General features: G+C 50.1%; 1 protein-coding gene across 5 annotated transcripts in view; it reads left to right on the forward strand.

The window, feature by feature from the left end:
• APBB1IP (amyloid beta precursor protein binding family B member 1 interacting protein) overlaps positions 1-8,546 on the forward strand; it is an 86,914-nt gene that overhangs the window by 9,341 nt on the left and 69,027 nt on the right. Inside the window, exon 1 of one of the 5 annotated variants that reach the window (XM_006025360.3) lies at positions 7,354-7,387. The exons of the other annotated variants lie outside the window; for them this stretch is intronic. The gene's annotated coding sequence lies outside the window, so the exon portion shown is untranslated. Of the gene's footprint in view, positions 1-7,353; positions 7,388-8,546 lie in introns of those variants that run through there. 5 annotated transcript variants of the gene reach the window in all.

An 8,546-nucleotide genomic window follows, 5' to 3' on the forward strand; every position in this document is an offset into this window, starting at 1 on the left:
CTGGACCTTTTCAGCCTCCGCAAGAGAAGGTTGAGAGGCGACCTTGTGGCTGCCTATAAGTTCATCACGGGGGCACAGAAGGGAATTGGTGAGTATTTATTCACCAAGGTGCCCCCAGGGGTTACAAGAAATAATGGCCACAAGCTAGCAGAGAGCAGATTTAGACTGGACATTAGGAAGAACTTCTTCACAGTTCAAGTGGCCAAGGTCTGGAACGGGCTCCCAAGGGAGGTGGTGCTCTCCCCTACCCTGGGGGTCTTCAAGAGGAGGTTGGATATGCATCTAGCTGGGGTCATCTAGCCCCAGCCCTCTTTCCTGCATATGCAGGGGGTCGGACTCGATGATCTATTGAGGTCCCTTCCGACCCTAACATCTATGAATCTATGACTGCTGGCTTGCTGAGGGTGTGAGAAATTACCCTGGTTTGTGATGCATGGAACCTGTGAGTGCCTGTCAGTTTGCTGCAAACAGGATGAAGAAGCAGGGAGAGGGAGATTGAAAAGCTCAGTATCATCAACAGATGTATGCAGTCCACACAAACAGTCCTGTCCCATCCACCCCTACCCACAACCCTTTGCCTTAGAGTGCTGGCCGGTGGCTGGGGTCTGGCAACACTCCTGCCCCTTGAGCAACAGGGGTGTAGGGGAGAGTCTGGCAAGGGGTGCTTTCCCCCTCTCCCTCCAGGCACACCCTGGCTGGGGACTGTGCAGGCCAGGCTGGAGGTTTAAACCCCTCCCTAATTATAGCATCCTGTCCGGGCCTGGCCACACCCTCTCAGCTCAACACTCTGGAAGGGAAGGGAGGGCTGCTTTAGCACTCCCTGGCATCTAACCTGAGCCACTCCAGGCATGTGCCTGCATTTCCTGAAACAAAAGTAAATGTCTATCCATTTGCAAATCGGTTCACTCTCTGCAGGTTAGACTAACCTGCAAAGATTAAATCAGTTCAGACTCGGGCTTTTTTTATGTCTGTCCCTAGTCAGAAGAACAGAATTGCATGCATCTACCCTTAGGGCATGAAGCTGTTTTTCCCCATCCATATTAATTTGGCTGCTTTAATTTACCTCAGGCAGAAGTTAGTATTATGCTATAACATAGGAATAGTGCATCCTGCTTTTATGCTTGATAGCCTGTGAGGTTCTTCTAACTCTGGGATTCTGAATTTTCCTTTTGTCACCATTCTTTCACATCATTTAGAAAAAATATAAAAAATATCACCGTTGTCTCACATGGTTTGCATGAGCACTGGATTTGAGTAGATGTCTGAAACAGCTATGTAAGCTCCAAAGAGTTATTTTAAAACTGTCTTTGTTTTTGTGGTGGAGGTTTGCCCCCCAAACCTGGAACTGATGGGAAGAGCCAAGTTCTCAGTAAATGCTGTAGGTCTAGCTCACCTGGGCTTCTTTAAAAATCCTCCCCTTGCCTCCCAAAATTTAAATTGATTTGAATGCTCAGGAAATAGAGGGTAACCTCTTTTTTTTATATATGCTCATTGTAAAATGTTCATGGTGTTAAGGGATAGTTGCTGGCAGCTAAGTGAGTTATCTAATCCCGGCCCATTTTGTATTGCTTTTATACTAAATTATGACTTGAATGACATAAGCAAGTAGCAACTTTTCTTTATGGATTTCCACAAATAACAACTGCATTGGTACTTGTCAGATAGTGTTTAACCATCAATGAACAGATGGACTGCATCAGCAATTGTAATTTCTGAAGTTAATATAATCCAGAACCTGTTAGTATGAAATCAGATCTAAACAGTCCCTCCAGGCAGCTAAATGAGGGTTGGTGTATGGATCTGTGTGTGTTCCTATTTATGTTAAATAGGAACAGATGAATTTACAACTATATTTTTAAGAGTTCTGTAAAGCTGGCAAGCAAACTGTCAGTTTTCCTTGGTCTTATTTATTAATGACATGAAGAATGTCCTGAAGCAGAATCTGGTATCATTCTACGTGAACCAACGTTCCAGAGTTCAAGACAGCGCCAGGAGTGGTCTTGGAAGGATTCAGTCAATTGGAATTGTTGAATATGGAGATTAAAAAGCCAGTTGATATTTTGATTTTAAATCTACTCGGTGAAAGAGACTTGGGCAAAATGACATGAAAAAATATGTCCACTAACAGAGCAGAATCTTACTGTCTGAAACTAAGGGTAAAGTCTTGTCCCTGGCTTTGCTGGTGTAAGAAGTATCTCCTTGTTCTCCCTCACACAAGCAGCAGAGAATATCAAAAGGGTACTCCACATGCCAGAGGGGTATGAACTTTCTGCAATGAGACAGAGCCACCTTTCTAGTCAGTCTATTATCCACTGTCAGCAGTATACATTATCCATATTCCATAGTGCAATAGCAGCAGGTTCCACCTAACAATGTACCACTCCCCAGATTTCCATTAGCTATTTTGGCCTGAAACTGCAGAATTGCCCTGGTGCTGAATACAGGACCTTCTCTGTAGTTTTAGATAAGGCAGGAATTTGTATAAGAATTTAACGCTAGAGTATATAAAGGTACCAGTAGGATCTGAAGAATACGTTGTGTGATGTGAATGGTAAAGCTTGAAGGATTTTACTGTGAAGATTAAGGGCTGCAGTGAGGAAAGATGATTGAAAGCATCCTTATAGGATACCAAAGTGGACATGTAGGGACAGACATTCAAAAAGCCAGAGCCTGAATTGATTCAATCTTTGCAGGTTAGTCTAAAGATTGAACCGATTTTTCAAGTGAATAGACATTCACTTTTTTGATTGTGGAAATGCAGGCACATGTCTGCAGTGGCTTAGGCTAGAAGCCAGAGGGCACTAGAGCAGCCTCAAGGCTGGAGAGAAGCTGACCAGGGGTGCATGGCCAGGCCCCGGCAGGCTGCTAAGTATGATTGTGGAGGGGTTTAAACCCCGACCCTGGCCTGTAGGGACCCCAGCCAGGGTGTGCCTGGAGGTGGAGGGGGGAAGCAGCCTTTGCCAGGCTTGTCCCCGAGGCCAGACACAGGCCAGGGCAGCACCTCAGGCAAAGGTGGGTGGGGAGAGGGGATAAACTCCCCTGTCTCTGGGCAGGCAAGGGACCCTAGCTGCGATTTGCCCAGCTTTCACCCTGCTTCTCCTAGGGCAGCGGGGGGCCTGGCCAGAGTCTGCTGGAATGGCCCAGGACTATGGCTGCAGCTGTGGCTGGGGCTGTGGAGCTGAGCCAAGCCGGCCTGCAGAGGCTGCTCATCATGCCGGGTGAATGGAGCAGGTGGGAGACAGTTGGAGCTGTAGCCGGAGCTACACGCACTGGGCTGAAGCTCCCCCAGCTGCTGCCCAGAGTGGCACAGCAGGGGCACGAGTAGAAGGGGGAGTAGCCACTGGAGGCGAGGGGAACCTGGCAGGGCTGTTCTCCCCTAACCTCCAGCTGCAGCTCCTGATCCTGCTGCACTGTGCAGCGCCGCTCGGGGCAGGTGGAAGATTCAGCTCAGCAGCTTCAGCCCAGTACTTGGAGCTCTGGCTCCAGCTCTGGCTGCCCTCCACCTGCTCTGCCTGCTCAGTGCAATGAGCAGACCCCGTGGGCAGAGTGGATGGAAGGCATCCAGGAGCTGGAATTGAAATCCCATGGGCTGGGCAGAAGCCACAGAGCTAAAGCTTCCCACCTGCCCACCCAGAGCAGCATGGCAGGGGCAGGGGTGGCAGCAGCAGTGACCATGGTAGCAGCAGCTGGAGGCAAGCGGAGCAGAACAGCTACCTGGCCCTGACCAGTCCACAGCTTGCGGTGCAGCTGCAGCTGCTGGGTGCTGCACAGGACAGGGGGCACAGTGGCAGCTGTGGCAGGAGACTGCTGGGCTGGAGCCTGCCAGCACCTCCAAGCTGGCGTGGGCAGCCCACTGCCCAGCCAGCCCCCACCCGTGCTGCCGGATTGGGCTGTCATGGTGTAGCAGAAAGCCCCCTTTGTACACTTCCCTTCTGGAAATTGATATAACAGAAACCCCTTCTTGCCTGCCACCCCACCCTGCTATTTCATGCATTTCTTTTCCTTCTCAGTACTGGCAGAGACCTAGCACACTCATTGAATGGGTGTGGCAAGGCTCGGAGCAAGCCAAAAAGCCGAAGTGGCTTTCTGTAGGTGAAACCTAGAAACTATATCTACATATCAATTAAGCTCAATGTCACTAAAGGAAACAAAAGTACTAAAATATCCACTGCAAAGACTGTAAATATATCCTGTGCTAACCTAACTCACTTACTGTCCCCAGTAGCCTTTGATCCTCGCTATCTCACATTGCATTTTTATATATTTCTCACAGTGCATTTTTATATTTCATCCGTCTCATCTTTACCATGGCATTTTGTATTTTATATGTTATACTTTTAAACCCTTAAGGAATGTACTCCCTGTTGAATGAAGTTACACCTTGGACTATTGTTAAAAACTGCATTGAAATTGTACAGGAAACCCTTGCTATTCGTGGGTTCGGCAGTCACAGTTTCAAATATTTACAAATGCCGAACCCGCTTCTTAAATACGCTTAAACGAGCTCCTCAGGAGCTCCGTGCTTGCTGCTGCCAGGCTCCCGTCGCCGCTGCCACCGTCGTGCTCCCACCATCACCAGAGCAGCCATTCCCCCCCAGCCGCTGCAGGCTCTGAGTTCATGAATGCAGATGGCGTTCCTGTAGTTTAGTGTTATCCATGAACTTTGCCAGTCCGCATCTGATGCCTGAATCCAGGTCATTAATGAAGATATTGAAGAGTACTGGCCCGAGCACTGAGCCCTAGGGGACTCCGTTGGTAACTTTACACCACATTGACTTGTTCCCATCAACTAGTACCCTTTGGGTCTGAGCCTGGAGCCAGTTCTCCAGCCATTGGACCGTGAGATGGTCGAGGCCATCCCTTTCCAACAGTCTGCAACCTCTCTCACTGAAGTGCAGAGTGTGGTCAAAGAAGCCAAACCCCTCGCGATGGCACCATTGCCAGTGTCTTCTGTTCACCTCACCAATGCACCTATCCCTCCAGGGGCTGTGATCTGTGACAGGGAGGATCAAGAAAAAAACTACCTGAGCCCCCAGACTCCTGAGCCCAGCCCCCAAAGCCCTGTAGTCATGCATGACCTGGCCGGGATTGCTCCGAGCCGTGTCATTTGTGCCCACATGGATGAGTAGCATGGGATGGTGGTCTGAGGGCCAGATGAGTTTGGGGATCCTCTCAGTTGCATCGTGGACATGAGCCCCAGGGAGGCAGCAAACCTCATGGGCTACGGGGTTGGGGTAATAGATTGGACCCTCTGCCCCCCTCAGGAGGGAATTGCCCACCATGATTACTCTACGTCGTCTTCTGGGCACGGTTGCTAGTGACCCTCCTTCCTCACATGCTGGGGCCGGGAGTTTGGCCGACTCAGCTGATATGAGGGTTTTGAAGCAGTTTTACTGTTCCAGGGGAATGGTCTCCCTAGTGCAGTGCCTCCTAGGTCCGGAGACTACCTTCATCCAGGCAACCCCTGGCTGGACTTCATAGAGGCTCTTTTTTTCCACCAAGACGTCATCAGCTGTAGGGTGGAGTGCCTGGAAGCAGGTGTCCAGTTCCTACTCTGCATCTCTAATGGCAGGGTGGGGGCAGGGACCACAGGCTCTGTTTGGGTAGAGGCCGGAACCATGGGCTCTGTCTGGGCAGAGACCCTGGTGGGACCAGAGCAGGGGGTCCAGGTGCAGGGCGAAGCTTCAAGGTGTGACGTGTCCCTCCCACCATGGTCCTCATAGTAGTCCGGGCTACTACTGTGCAGATCCTTGCTTTCAGGTTCCCTGCCTGGGGCCTCAGGCCCCTCTTGCCTGCCCTCCTGTGCGAACTCCTGCGCTAACTGGCAAGCCGGGCCAAGAGTGTGCCTGTTTGCTTGTTCTGTTTGTGAGGCTCCAGTCGCATGGCTCCCTGCGGGGTTGGGCAAAGAGCCAAGGGGGGCATGACCCTCCTCGGCTCCTCTCAGCTGCCCAACAGCTGAGCTACTCCCCTCCCACCACGGGCCCCACCTACCTCCCTGCTGCACTGGGGGTCAGGGTTGGGGTTGCCAGAGTCCTCTTGGGGATCCTGGGGGTCCCGGGGCTCATGGGGGCGTAACGGGCTTCTGCCCATGCATCTTGCACCAGAGCCAGGGATAAACTGCGACTTGTGCCATTGGTGGGCCCTTTTAAACTGAAGAAGAACATCTTCATGCTGCTGAAATATAAAGTCGCTGTCCTGCTTGGCCCTTAACAAGGCCATTTTGAATTTGAGACGTGGTTGTATTAGTTTAAATAATTATCCACAGTTAAGTATAAATGTAGCCTTCCCTCATGAGATTTGATGATGGAACATACTTTTTGTCCTCATAAGACTGACTTCAAAAAATGCAAGACAAATGTGGACACTAATAAATGAGATGGCCTAGTGATTCTTTCAGTGCATCAGTGTAGCAATTGATTCACAATTGTGAAAATTCACAATTGATAAGTGTTCAGTGAAAGTGGTGCCTGAACCAGGCACTGGTATACTTCATAATCATAATACACAAATCAGTAGGATTTTTTTTTTTTTTTCTTTCCTGCATTTGCTCAAGGTCCAAATATTCTGACATTACATTGCCCTTTATTTAACCAATATGCTAAGGTAGCAATCAGCAGTGACTACTAGCCAGCTCCATTTCACAATGGAAATACTTAGATTTCTTTACATATTGATTTTCCATATGACAGTATTATTTTTTCCCCATGAATCAAATGGATCTGTAGTTTCAGAGTCATAAGAGGCCAAAAAAGAGGCATGACATTTATTAAAGCCTATAAAAAGCTAGGTCAGGTATTGGAGAATGCAACATCCAATTCTTTTGCACTATTTTTTTTAGCAACTCCAAGCAAAATTGTTTCTTGCTATATTTAGACAATCTCATCTTCTAATCCTTTTATCCACTATAAAAGCAGCAATTTCCTCTTTTGACAAGGTCTCCTGGTAATTACCTAAGAGAAGTTAGTGTACTTTTCATTTTTTCTATTGTGGATAAAGAAAAAAGCAGAATTTTGGCCTGTCATCAGGAGTTAGAAGATAAAGCTTGTCCTCAAAGGTTAAGTTTGTCCTTGAACATAACACTTGTCCTTGAAGGTAGATCTAATTCCCATTGAAAAAAATCAAAAGGATTATGGAATTAATAGTATTCCTATAGTTGACATTTTACCTTCTGAGAGCCCCTCTAATTAAAATGCCCTTAGTGCCTGTGGCAGGGCACTGTGCATACCTGCCACTTTAAGGGCCTGGAGCTGGCAGCCACCAGGTGTCTGATGAGGTTAGCCATTTTCCATTTTGGAGTCAGGGGCTGTCTATATAAACAGGGCAGTTTGGCTGCTGGAGGCCAGGCAACAACATCGCCTGGCTGGAGGGCTGCTGAGGTCATCTGGAGGTAAGGAGGAGCTGTAGGGGATGGTCAGGAGGCTCCTGGTCCTGGGCATGACCTAAAACTGCACCCTGCCGGGAGTGGGTGGCCTGGTGGGGCTCTCAGTGGCACGGGAGCCCCCAGGAAATGCCAGGCCAGTTACCACCCTGGTGAAAGGCGGGTCGGGGTGTCTTAACCCCTAGCCTTCACCATCGGGTGGGTAACCTCTGTGTTTGTGTGAAGGGTCCAGAGGGCAGACCCCTGGAGAGAGTGAGGGGCTAGAGATTCGACCTGAACAAGAGAGTACCCTCAACTGGCCCATGTTGGGGCCAGGACCAGGACGGTCAAAAGGGCCGGGGGCCCACCGCGAGGGATGCCCAAGAGCCGGGGGCCTGGGGTCCCGACTGGCCTGGAGGTGGGCCAGGGCTGGTAGCCAGAGGTCCTGGGGGGAACCACACCCAAGAGGTGAAAACAGTTTTGGGGGGCTAGGTAGCCTGAATGAAGGTGGAGAGGCCGCCTGAGTGGAAGGATCATGGAGGGGTCCTGTTAGGAGGATTCTGGGGCCCAGTGTGGGGGCCAGTGATTATGTGAATATCAAGATGCCATCTGTGAGGCTTGGGCTGTGGTATAGGGGAGGAAAGGAGCTGCAGAGAGCTCCCCCTGGCATCGGGGCAGCAAAATGGGTAGCCTCCTGCTTAATTGATGTGAATTAATTAATTAACATCAAGGCATGGTGGGAGAGAAGGCAGGTGGTTGACCCAAGAACAGGTGGGCGGGCCACAGAGATCGGCCCCGAGCAGGCCCCCTGTTACAGTGTCTCCTCTATCAGCATCCCCACACTTCAAAATGGCAGTGGGGGTACTTCAACTAAAGCTCATTGAATGTGTTTTAGTTAAAGCACCCTGTCACGGCGGAGTCCTCGCGGAGGGCCGTGTGCTCCTTAAGGTCCCTCGCTCCGTGTCAGGCCGGCCCAAGGCACCCTCTAATTCTCGCCCGCCACGTCTTGCTGGAATATATATATAGTTGGGAGGCTGCCTATGACTCCCTGGGCACGGCTACTCAGGACCTCTGTCCCCGCAGTTCTCCTGGACTCCTATGGTCACCCGGTATAGTGGGTGCTCCCCAAGCACCCTAGCCTTATGGGCTATGCGTGGCTCCTACCAGCCCCTGATACCACGCCCCAAGC

The sequence above is a fragment of the Alligator sinensis genome, unplaced genomic scaffold (assembly GCF_000455745.1).
Source record: "Alligator sinensis unplaced genomic scaffold, ASM45574v1 scaffold455_1, whole genome shotgun sequence".
In the NCBI taxonomy this organism is placed as follows: Eukaryota; Metazoa; Chordata; order Crocodylia; family Alligatoridae; genus Alligator; species Alligator sinensis.